The sequence below is a fragment of the Molothrus aeneus genome, chromosome W (assembly GCF_037042795.1).
Source record: "Molothrus aeneus isolate 106 chromosome W, BPBGC_Maene_1.0, whole genome shotgun sequence".
Lineage (NCBI taxonomy): Eukaryota > Metazoa > Chordata > Aves > Passeriformes > Icteridae > Molothrus > Molothrus aeneus.
In genome coordinates this window covers 11,616,611-11,629,866 of record NC_089679.1, presented here as the reverse complement: position 1 = coordinate 11,629,866, position 13,256 = coordinate 11,616,611, and positions in this window count along the sequence as shown.

The following is a 13,256-nucleotide window of genomic DNA, read 5'->3' as shown; positions in this document are numbered from 1 at the left end:
AAGCCACCTCAATCTCCATGGGTGTGTGTGCAGTGTCCCCAGTAACAAAGTACTCACTGTCCAATCTTGTGGGATCTTTTGTTAAGTTCTGCAAGTCCTCTGGCAGGTCCACTCCAATGACCGTCCACTGGGTAGACCTGAAAGCAAAAGCTTTGGTGGTCACAAGCTTGAAACGCTTGTGAGACCACCAGATTTTATCCTGTAAATGGTCATTTTGTGTTCCCGCACGCCGCTTCCCTTCCACCCCCTTTTCTGTTTTGAGGGAGGTTTCCCCTTCAGGGAAGCCCGCTGCATTTATGTCGTGGCACCGGGTGGGTGGGCGCTGGCATCGGGGTTTTTTGGTGTGAAGGGTGTCTTTTGTTGCTGGCTTTGGGGGCAGTCCTGGGCAAAGTGTCCTGGTTTTTTGCATATGAAGCAAATGACATGTTGAAGTTGTTCTGGTGACATCTGTTGCCTCCTCACTCCTGGAGATACAGCTGCCACCGTCTCTGAGTTTGTTGGCCTTGACCACGCCTCCTGTGCAGCAAACAGTTCCGCCTTCCTAGCACAGGCTTCCATCATCTCTGCCAGTGTAGGTGGGGGGTTGAGAGGCAGTCCCAGGAGCACCCTGCTGCAGACTTCATTGGCATTCTTCTGTGCCATCGCTTTCATTATCTCCATCTGTGTCTTGGGGGTCCCGTACTTGTCTCTCAACCTGTGCACGGAGCCGGTTGACAAACTGCAAGAAACTTTCTGAAGGAGTGTCATGGTTTGCCACTGGCACAATGCCAGTGCCCCCATGAAGATACCTTCTCCCTGGTTTCTGCTGTGAGATGTGACCAGGAATAAGCAAAGCAGGCTCCTACTTAGGGAAAAAAGAACCAGAACTTTATTAACTACTCTACAACTACAGATAAAAAGGAACACACACACAGGGAAAATGAAAACCTCACAAATGCATTTCCTCCTCCCCCCACCAAATTTCCAACACAATACATTTATTCCTCAAATCACCAACTCTCGGTCCAGCACCACCTTTTAGACAATCAATCCTCAGTTCATCAAGAGGAGAGGAGTCCTTCTTGTACCATGGGCTTCCCCTGGAAACACAGTCGAAGCCTCGTGTGTTTCTGTGTCACTCGTGGCACCGCCCGGAGTACATCTGCCGTCGTGACTTCTTCCTTTTCATGTCCAGTGCTCTCACCACTGAACACGGACCAGAGCTGCTTCTAGGGTTGTCTTTTAAGGATGCTCTGTCCCGATCCAAAAAAGGCACAGTCTCTCCTTTGGGACACCTGTCCCCACAATCTCTCCTTTGGGACACCTGTCCCCCCCATATTTTTTTTCACCCCCTGGGGCCGAGGGGCATCAACACTGAACCCTCTTGGTTCTGAGGCCATTGCCTCCCCCTAGAATGCAGTCTCTGTGTCACAAGGAACATGGGTCTGTCCATGGCTGTACAAAAAGAGTCCAGCAAAAGCCACTCCATCATCTCTTCCCACTAGGATTCTTCTCTATTCTTCCACTATTTCTCACTCGCCCAGACCTCTCTCACACTTGCACATTCCTTCCTCATCTTCTACTCTATCTTCCAGGAGAGGTCAATGATCTGTAAAGTTCTCATTCTCCAAAAAGGGGTTAAAAGCTCCTACAAGTGGCCGGCTGAACCCCCCCTCTTCTTCTCCTTCCCAGCCGTGCTGCCGGCGCAGGCCCATGCTTATCAAGCTTCAAGGTTACAGTCCCAGGCAGCGGCTCTCTCTCTCTCTCTGTGTCTCAGGGGGGGCTGCCCGGTGGCTCCCGGTGTCTCTCTCTCTCTTCCACCCTTCCACCCCCGGGCTCAGGCCTACCTCTCTCGGCCACATGGCTTTCCCCTCCCCCTGCCAAGCCAGCAGCTGGGCCGGGGGAGAGACCCGAACTCTTTCCCGCCGGAAACCCAAGAGGACCCTCCCAGGGGAGAGCTCTGCTTTTAACCCCGTGTTCTCAGAGGCGTGTCCATGTCCTAATGGCCAGGTTAAATGCCAATATTAAAGCCTGAATATCCATTGGCCCAAAACACAGCATCCCAAAAAACACATTTCCTGTCAAACCACCACAAGGAGACTGTTTAATGTCAAGGAAACTTCCACTAGCTTCAGCAGTTGGTAGCTGGTTAAAAGCCTTATCTGCAGCATTTGAAAGCTTATCTAGAATGAATTTTGACAACACCTGAGCTTGGTCCTCAGGCTTAGCCCACTCCCCCTCGCCGCACAGATGTTCATAAGTAATGTTACTATTCTCTAAATCTTTGGCACCCTGAGGGGTTTGCTTAAGTTCTTCCATGAGATCCCTGAGAGATCTCTTCCAGGAGCTTTCCCATAGATTGAACTCTGACTGGGTAAGCAGGCACCGGAAAAGGTCTACAATGACAGCAGGAACAAATTCAAGGGATGTTAATGTAGCTCTCATCATGCTTCTAAAAATTTCACTATTTCTCCCAAATTCTAATTTACTTTTACATAACTCACGCTTTGAGTGATATGAGAAGGGCTGGTAGGATCTAGGACCAGGCCTACCACCTGTGTATTGAACAGGGGCTACCAAGGGGATGACTTCTTCCTCCCTGTTTTGGACCTGAGGATTTCTCCCTTCAGCCCCACCCCTGTGGGACCCGGCAGGGGGACCACCCCCTCCCCCAGCCCCACTGCCTTGGGAACCAGGAAGGGGACCTCCCTTCACCCCACCCCCATGGAGACTGGGAGGGGGTACACCCCCTGCCTCTGCCCCTCCCACCCCAGCGCCTTGGTAACTAGGAGGCGGGACATCCCCTCCCCCTGCCCCACCCCCATGGGAACCGGGCAGGGGCCCACCCCCCCAGCCCTCGACCCCGCCCCCCCAGCCCTCGGCCCCACCCTCTTGGGACCCGGGCAAGGGGGCGTGGGGAACAGGCAGGGGGGCGGGGAAACCATGGGAACCAGGGGCGGGGTTACAGGATGACATAATGGGGGGTGGGGACATGAAGGGAGGAGGAGGAGCATCCAAGGGAAGGAAGGGGTTGTGGGACTGGAAGGGGTTGGGGACAGGTGGGTGAAACGGATTGTGGGGAGAAGAAGGGTAGGTGGAGGGCTGAAACACGTGGATGCTGCCATTTTGGGCTCCGGCCATGCGGTTAGCAGTATTGTGAATGCCAACCATGTGGTTGCAGCCATTTTGGGAATGGGGGGATTAGAACAGGACTTCGGGGTAACAGGAGCTAGGTTAGAGGGGTGCAGGGAAGGTGCTCTGTCAGCCTGCACACAACTACCAGGGCCAGGGTACTGGGAGAGAGGTGGGAAGCCAGGGGAGCAGTTGCAGTGCTAGGTACCCTGAAATTGCTGGGAAGCTTCGCTCCTCTCTCTCAGTTCAGGGGCAGAGGGTTTGGGGGGAGGGGTAGGGGAAGCCGCAGGAGGGGAGATTTGCTCTGGCTGTCCTTTCAAATCCCTCTTCAGGACTTCTTTCCGAATTACCAGGAACACAGGGAAAAATTGAGACACCATCCCAGCTCCCTGTTCCACTTTAGCTGTTAACAAGGCTCCAATTTTATCCCAGGCAGAGACAGAATTAACATTCTTCTGGGTAAACTGAGGGAAATGAAAAGATATCCAGCGAACAAACTGTTTCAAAACTGCTTTGGAAACTGTAACGTTTCCACTACTGAGGGTTTCTAAAATTAGGGTATAAACGCTTCTCTGTGCCGCAGAAAACTTAGCACCCATATCTGCTTCCTGCAGCACCTCAATCTACCTTCTTTAGAGTGAGCATAAACAAAACTGAAAGCACTGAGTCCACAGCCAATCCAGGAAAATCCGGGTAGCCTCTTCCCCCCCCCATTCTCCCCGGGGGAGAGACAAGCTGCTTGCGTAAGATGACGCAGCTTTTAAAATGGCCAACAACAGCTACCGCCGGCCCCCCCCCACCACATGGATGCCGCGTGGGCAGCTGGAGTGGGTCCGTGCCGCCTGCCGGGTCCTGCCACTGCCCAGGCACGTCTGCTCTCAGCAAAAACACAAGCCGCAGACACTCTGCCACTGCCTGTGTTGCCGCAGCGCTGGAACCCGCGCGCAGCACCGGGTTTAGCACGAAAACCGCCTGCGCCGTGAAATCATGCCGCCCGCAATGGTGCCACAGTTCCCTGGGGGCCGCGTGCCGCGGGAACACGCCGCTCGGACCCCGCAGCCCCGGAAACAGCACACAGGCACTGCTGGAGTGTCGGAGCCACCCCGCCCACACTGCCCCACGGAAAACGCAAACCGTCTTCAGGACCAGAGTTTTTCCTGCACTGGGAGCTAACCCCCATCCTCTGAGGGCCCCCCCGGGGCCCCCTAAGACGCGCAGGGAATACTCACCCTGCTTGGGGACTTGGCTGGCTGGGACAACTGTAAAGAAGTCCTTGTCCAGGATCAGCCCGCCTTGGGCTCGGCGGGGTCCTAATCCAACCCTCTAGCCTTCTTGCTGACAGAAACACGACAAAGAAGTCAGAGGAAGGTGGAAGTCCAAAAGCTAACGTAATCCACACGTGGAATTACCAGCTACTTTGTGGCCGTCATGGAAGATGAACACGTGGGCGCCACCTGCAGTAATCTGTGGTTCTCTGGGCTTTGTATGGTCCAATCCGGCTTGCTGGAACCCAAGCCCACACAGACCTGCATGGACTGAAGATAAAAGACGAGGAGCGCTCTTCCACCACGTGGGGACGAGTATCCTGTTTATTGGCTTGTGATGGGACACTGCTGGCCGCAGCAACCACCCAGGTGGCAAAAGAGGCTGAACCTTTACCTGCAGTGGGGTTTTATCCCCCAGGGGAAAGGGGGCGGGGAAAGAGGACTGTGGCCAATGGGATGCCATTGGGGAGGGGCGAGGAGAGGGGTATCCATGGGGCAGACCACCAGGTGTGTAGAAAGGAGTGCATGGGGAGAAACTGTGTGATGAGGAAGGGGGAATAATCTACATGACATACCACACTCAGTACAAAATTCCCGTTAACCAGTGCAGAACAACTACTAAATAAACTATTTAGTGCAATACAACAGTGTTATAGATGCAGACTATGCAGGACAGATTTGTGCCATGGTGTCAACACCTACTCCTCCTGTGACCATCCCAGCTAAAACTTGCATTGCCCCACTTTTTAGTCTTGTGTTCCTAAAACAGACCCAAAGCTGTGAGGAAACCAAAGCTTCAGATCAATGGGAGAACCCCAAGTGTACTGGACTCAGGTAGTTTCCAACTGAAGACCAAATATTGTTTGTACACTTACAATGCCTTGGGCAAATCCGTCCCACATCAAGGTTAGTGGGATGATAGATACTGGAGCAGATGTTACCATCATATCTGCTAACACAGGGCCTCAATCATGGCCTACCACATCTGTAGAATCTGTTGTTGCTGGCCTTGGGGACACCACACAAAGTTATTTAAGTAGCAAACCTGTGTTAGTTAAGAATCCAGAAGGACAGACAGCTACAATCTGTCCTTATATTACTGCTGCGCCACTCAACTTATGGGGAAGGGATGTCTTGTCAGTGTGGGGAGTTCAGGTAGGAACAGATTTTTAACAGGGACCACTGTGCTGAAGGGCGCAAAGCATCCTACATTAGCCTTGAAGTGGCTCACTGACCAACCCACGTGGGCTCCTTGGTGGCCCCTGGAAAAAGTAAAACTAAATGCCCTTAAATTCCTAGGCCAGGAACAATTAAATCAAGGACATATAGAGCCATCAACAAGTCCATGGAACACCCCTGTGTTTGTAATTAAAAAGAAATCAGGTAAATGGAGATTACTCCATGACTTAAGGAAAATTAATGCAGTTATGGAATGTATGGGTGCTTTACAGTTTGGAATGCCATCCCCATCTATGATACCTGCTACCTGGGACATTTTGATTGTCGATTTGAAAGATTGCTTTTTCACTATTCCCTTACATCCTGATGACACCCCAAAGTTTGCATTTACTGTGCCCTCCATCAATCATGAAGCACCAGTTGAGCGATATCATAGGAAAATGCTGCCACAAGGTATGAAAAATAGCCCAACAATTTGTCAATGGCATGTTGCACAGGCACTCTCAATAGTGAGAGAACAATTCCCAGGAGCATACTCTTATCATTATATGGATGACATCTTGATAGCAACCCCAACCAAAGAAGGCCTTGTACACATTCAGCCAAGTTTGATGCGAGCACTGCAAGAGTTTGGATTGCAAATTGCAACAGAAAAGGTGCAGCAGCAGCCCCCATGTGTAGTAAACCCCATGGACTTAAGAAAGGCACCTTAGAGAATCTGAACAATAGGAATGCTGAGGCAGCAAATAAGTTCCTGTCTCCCTGACCCCCGCCCCATAGCCTATCTCTGTAACCCTATAAGGCTATGTTACTTTAACCCTTACCATTGGTCAAATCTGGATCCCCTCGAACCCTATAAAAGAAGCATACTTTGGCCCATTCAACAGAAGAAGAGCTGTCACTGGGACCCTTCACAGACTTCCCCAATAAACCCATCTCTGTGGAACCAGCCAGCGCCTCTCCTTCTCCTCTCTCCACTGTCTGCTGCAGCCTCAAGCCAAGGGCAAACTTACCTAGCAAGCACGAGCTGAAATCCTAAGAGCTTGCAATCACTATAAGAGCTGATAGCTACCAAGCTTGCTATGGGGTTTGGCCCCCGGCTACCGGCCTGAGCTAGCTTAGCCTTCGGGCACCCCGTCTCCCTGGGGACTGGGCCCCCGGGCTATATTGCTCTGCGTAATAATAAGGCCAAATCAGAGGCTTTATTACCCAAGAAGTACCTGAGAGTTAAAATTTAGATCAAACCATACAACCACAAACAATTCAATTTTCAACCAAAGTTCAAACTTTAAATGATGCACAAAAACTTTTGGGTATCATCAACTGGGTATGACCCTATTTAGGGTTAACCACCCCACAATTATCACCCTTATTTAATATTCTTAAGGGTGACCCTGAGTTAACTTCTCCAAGGAAATTAACTCCACAGGCGAAAACTGCACTTGAAACAGTGGGCCATAACAAACAAACAAGTGTATTGGATATGTCCTGAAGGTTCTATTACAGTGTTTGTTGTTATTGTTGATTTACACCCTACAGGTATCATTAGTCAATGGGACACTCAGTGGTCTGAGCCACTACACATTTTAGAATGGATCTTTTTGTTCCCTCAGCCTAAAAAGACAGCACCTACTATATTTGAATTGATTTCACAACTGATTATTTAATGTTGTCAAAGGTGCTTGCAGCTGAATGCCAAAGATCCCTCAAAAGTTATTATACCTGTAAAACAAGAGTATTTGAATGGTGCTTTTCAAATAGCATAGTGCTACAAAATGCTTTACAAAACCTTACAGGGCAAATTACCTATCACTTACCTAAGTGTCTTAGGGTGACATTATGATGCTTGTATCCCCAATTGTTTGTTCTGTTTATGCTGGATATTATATTCTGTGCCTTCAAGACTGGCTCTGACAGCAAAGGCGGGGAGAAGAAGAAGCATGGAGTTTGTTATCAGCCTCACTCACTCCTCCACATTCGGCTGGAACACAGAACTCCACTGCGGTGTCTTGGCACAGACAGTACAGAACACAGCGCTCTGTTGCTTTTTAGTTAGTTTAGCTAGCTGAGGCAGAGAAGTTCCCTGGACTGTTTTTCTTTCCCTTTTCTTGGAAATGTTCGAACCAGCTCTGGCCTGGGACCTGGGGAAACACCGAGAGCTTGCAATTTGTGGCCTACTGGGGCCTACTCAGGGCAGCAGCCGTTCCCAGTGCTGGAGGGACTGATAACAAAGCAAACACGCAGGAGAGACTTTCTGAATTTGTCATCTCTTCAGAGCAGCAAATGAGTTTTGTCATCTGGTATTGTTCATTTTTTGTGCTGAGGAGTGCTTTGTCTGTTAAATAAACAGGTTTTTTTCCACTTGTCTCTGAGGAAATTCTTCCTGAACCGGTTGGGGCGAGAGGCCATGTGGGTTTGCTTTCTGGGGGCGGCCCTTTTGGAGGTTTTCTCCCAAATTTGCCCTAAACCAGGACAATCTACAAAACTTCTCTTAATATATACTCTAATATTCTTTCCTTAATTGTGAGAATCAACTATTGCATTACTCATCTATAACTTTTCTCTCTCTCTTGAATAAGTCATACTAGCATCTGTTGATGTGGTTGAGGACAGTGGGAACAGAAGAAAAAAAATCTCAGGTTTTCCCTAGACACACTTATTTGGAATGGACAAAATGGGATCACAGAACTCTGGTATAGCTTTTTCTCTTTTTTACCCTCATCTACCGTACCCATGGGGTTGCTATCCAAAGTAGGTGTATCTTAGTGGCGAGTACAGAGGTCAACTCGGTCTTGACCTCTAGTCCCTGTTGTATTAAAAGACAATTGAGGAATAGTAGAGGTCCAGTATGGCCATTTTGCCCCCACTTTACCATGCCTATGGTGTTGCTACCCAGAGCAGGGCTATGGAATCTTCTTGGTAGCAAACAAAGGGGCCAACCTGCTCTTGCCATCTATTTCTTGTCTTACTTCACTTGTGGTTCTTAAGGAAACTCTTCCAACACATCTTACGGTCCCTTGTGTACTTCCCCTCAACAGATGCTTGTAATTCTTGCCTATTAAAACAGGAAAACAGTTCTTGAGCTGGCTGGTGGAAGCTTGACTCTACTTTTTGCACCTTTTGTTGCTTCTCTGGTTGTCTCTCAGTCTCTGCTTGAGAGTCAATCTCATCTCAGCCAGCCTGGATGTTATAGTCCATTCTTTGGGTTCTTCTATTGGGCCTTTAACTCTGTTGGCATGAGTCCATCCCTGCTCTGCAGTTCACACAGCCGATTCGGTGGTGAGCAGTACCTGAAAGGGACCTTCCCACTGAGGAGTTAGAGGCTGATCTCTCCATGACTTGATCGTCACCCAATTCCCAGGATTAATATTATGGATTCTGAAATCCAGGGTGGTAGTTTGATGAATTACTCCTTGATATCTTAGCCCTTCTAAGGTTTGTGCTATAGACATAACATATTTCTTGACATTGGCTTTCCCTTCCTCATAGGTGGCAACTTTCTGGGGCAGGGTCAAAAAGGGTAACCCAAACATTATTTCATATGGCGACACCCACAAATCTGACTGGGGTTGGGTTCTAATTCTTAACAAGGCTAAAGGGAGACATTTTATCGATAACATTTGGGTTTCAGCTGTGGGATCTCAGCACATCGTTCCCGATGTCCAGAGATGCCAGGAGAACCCTTGGGGGTCTCGAAAATCCTGGAATGTTGCCAAGAGTGTTTGGTGGCTTGATTTTGATCCATCCACAGAAGTAACAAGAATTTGAGGACATGAGAATCACTTTAGAGTGAAGGGTGTAAAAGGGACACGTTTAGAGGGTGAAATATAAACTTTAAGGTTTTTGGTACAGGGGGGTTATGGAGACAAGATGGAGGGATCAGGGCGTGTCTCGTCCTTCTTCTTTCTTCTTCTTGTCCTCCATCTCCTGTGGTGATGTTGGCACTTGGGGATTGGTTTATGGTGAAGGTGCACTTGCTAACATGGGTGAAAAGCATTGGAAAATAAAGGTAAATATTATGTACGTAGATATTAGTATAAAAGGACATGACCGCCCCGTGGGTGGTCAGAGAGTGCCTGTGACTGCTTGCAGATCAGACCTCTGTTGGGCAGACAGAAAATTTTGTAGATAAGAAATAATAAACAATCTGAAGACCGAAAAGCTGAAGAGTCCAGACTCGTCCTTTGAAACGCGTGCCACCCAAGAACCACTCTACCCGTGTCGGGGCAGAGACAGACAGCCGAACCCGACATCAGCCATCAGCTTAACTAGAGTTCTTTTAAGAGTTTGATTCATCCTCTCAACACAACCTGAACTCTGTGGATGCCATGGAGTGTGTAATTCCCATTTTACTTCCAGGGCTTGAACAACTGTTTGAAGCATCTTCGATATGAAATGAGTTTTTTGGTCTGAATCGATCCTGTTTACCATCCCCTATCGGGGAATGATTGATTTTAGAAGTGTTTTACTCACAACATTGGTATTGGCTTTCACAGTGGGTACTGCCTCTACCCAATGAGTCAAGTGATCCACTATCACTAGTAAAAATTTCCACTGTTATACCTGGGGAAGCTCGGTAAAGTCTACATGGATGTTTTGAAAGGGCTGCAAGGCTAGTTCTCACCCTCCTCTGGGTGTTTTCCTCATGATTTTCCTATTCACTTGCTGACGTATCACACACCATTCAGTTACTTTGAAGCGATACATGAAATAAAGACTCCACAACCTGATGTAGTTATGAAGTGGGTATGTATTGTCAGCACCCAGCACAAGCAAGATAGCTCTCATGAAAACTTGTGCCCCGAGCCTCAGTCTGACCCACATCTTTATTCACAAAGGTGTTCCATATGCACAACCTTTTAATACATATTCAACCCCTGGCACCACCAGTCCTCGCCTCACATGGTAATTAGATCCATGCCCTTCTGAGCATGCATTGTTTGCTGCGGTGGTCGCATGGGGGTCTTTGGTGGTCTCTGAGGCCAAAGATTGTGGTCTTCCTCATGACTGAACTTTTGAACTTTTCTCCTTTGCGCATGTGCTTTTGGTCCCTTGGTGCTTATCTGAGTATGTCGGTCTTGATGAGCTTGGAGACAGAGGAGCCCCTTAATCTGGGTTTCTTGCATCCCTTGGTCTTCTCCCAGTATTGTTCTTTATGCAAGAAGCTTCAGAAATTTGCATTTTGCTATGCCCTTTGTACTATGGCAGAGGTTTCTTAAGTAAAAGGTTAAAATTCAACACACAATTCTACAAGCTAAAATTTAAATGCTTAATTTATATTGCTAACTCAAGTGAACTCCAAAAATCTCTATTTCAACTTGCTTAGCTATTTTGAAAATTGTTATGCAGTCCCAGTCCCTGAGAAATGGATCATCTAGCCCTTGAGTACCCCAAAGTGTTGTACCATGTATGCCTTTGTCGTAGTTTGACATGGGAGGAATTTGGGGAAGTGATGCAAAGCTTTTTGTGTAACTGACAGTCTGTTGAACCACTGAGAAGCTGGACACGCCTCTGTGAAAGACACATGTTAATGACCAAAAAACCCGGGAACTTTCTCTTTCCCTTCCGGTCAGGAGGAAGGCAACCCGGCTGGGCGGGCCTGTCCCGGGCCGGGCTGGACAGCCCTGCCGCGGGCCCGGCCCCCTTTCCCCGGGCTGCCTGCCTGTTCCCCCCCCCACTTCCCCCATCTACTCCCGGGCAGGGAGAGGGGGTGCCGCGGGGCCTGATGGAGCCGGCCTTACTAACATCTAGCTGCTTAGTACAACTCCCCAGCCCAGGGCCGAGCCGCACCCGCCGAACCTCGGGAGCAGTCCAGGGTCGGTGCTGAGATTTTACCCCGTGGGAGTTGCCTGCAACCATCGGGGAGGGGGAAGGAGAAGGCCACTCCCCCCCATCCTGACGTGCTGCTCCTGAGTTCTGGACTGGCTAATTAGAGCCCGGCTGCCGCCCCCAGCTGCACCCAGCTCGACCCGGGGATCAGGTTACCATTTGAAGAGCCCAGGCAATGCGTTAACCTTTTCAGTGCTTCAATCCTCCCTTGAATGGGAGAAAAGAACAAGATGCAAGTATGTAAAGGAACAACATGAAAACATCGAGGTCAGTGAGGAAGAAGTTAAGTTCCAGATGGGAGGGGTGAGGAGATACCTTGGTCTTGGGCTGAAATCCTCTTGTAAGCTATGGAGAAAAGACTTTTTTTCCCTATAAGGCATGAAACCATGGGGAGATGAAAAGTTCAAATTGATATCGAGCAAAAGCTTCCATGTTAAAGTAAGCAGATGTTAAAGTAGCTGTGATCCCACAAGAAGTTTGAACAGAGAAGGAGAGTAGTCCAGTGCCCCCAGGAGAAAATCTCTGTTCCCAGGAATGAAAATTATTTTAGAAATAGATAATGAGAACTTTCGCCTTTGAACAGCTCATCTTTAAAACAATACCCCATAAGTTGACATGGCCCATTGACAAGCTGTGGGAAGGCTTGTGGAAATGGGAAGGATTTCACAATGGCAGGGTTCCCCAGGCGGCTGCTATTTGTGACGAAATTGAGAACCACGAGAGAATTTGTTTTTTCCCTCTTGTGGAGAAGTCTCCATAACCTTAACAAGAGGCACTCCTCTCCCAAAGTGAACTGAAGAAAGACTATTTTAGAGGTGGTAAACTGACTGGAAATCTTGGGTGTGGTTTCTTTACATTGTCAGTGGGAAAGAAAAGGTTGTGTGGGGAGGAGAAGTGTTCTGGAGGGTTTTTTTTATTCTTACTATTCTTACTACTTTTTTTTTCTTTTAGCTACTTTTAATAAAATTTCCTTTATACCCTTTTAAAGTTTTGAGCCTGCTTTGCCTTTCTTCTAATCCTATTTCACAGCAGGAAGTGAGTGTATTGGTGATTGGCCAGCACCAAAACCCACCACACTCTTTGGTGCATTGGCCAGGAAATCTTAAAATTAGGGAAATCTTAAATTGGCTAATCCAAACCACTACAGCCTTATACCATTTTCTTGGCAAAGGTTTATTCAACATTTGCCTCCCATCTGCTAATCTCCACTTCCCTTCATTATCTTTCTTGGCTTCTATTTTAAGGAGTTCTTTCTCTTCTGTCTCACTGAATATGGGGACTTCTTGTATTTCTCTTATGGGGGTTAATACCACCATTAATTTTTCTGTCCCTGATTCAGCTACATTCTTAGTTTCTAAATCTGCTAAATTGTTCCCTCATGCCTCTTGAGTCACACCTTTTTGATGTCCTTTAACATATTTGGCAGAATTTCAGATTCTTTGATCATGGAGCACCTTTTATGGCACCTGGCCTGCTGGAACTGGATGGGCTCCAGCTCTCTGTTAAGGGCAGAAGGTTTTTGGCTCATGAACTGGCAGAACTTGTTGAGAGGGCTTTAAAATAGGTTTGAAGGGGGAAGGGGATGCAGCTGGGCTTTCTGGAAGCAGGCCCAAGGGTGGTAAGCCTGAGTTAGGGATGAAATCAGTAGCCCAGCTGAGGTGCATGTATACCAATGCACGCAGTGTGGGTAACAAACAAGAAGAGCTGGAGGCTATGGTGCAACAGCAAAGCTATGATGTAATTGCCATCACAGAAACGTGGTGGGATAACTCACATAGTTGGAACACTCCACTGGATGGCTACAAGCTCTTCAGAAAAGGCAGGAAAGGGAGAAGAGGTGGAGGGGTGGCCTTTTATATTAGGGAGGCTTAT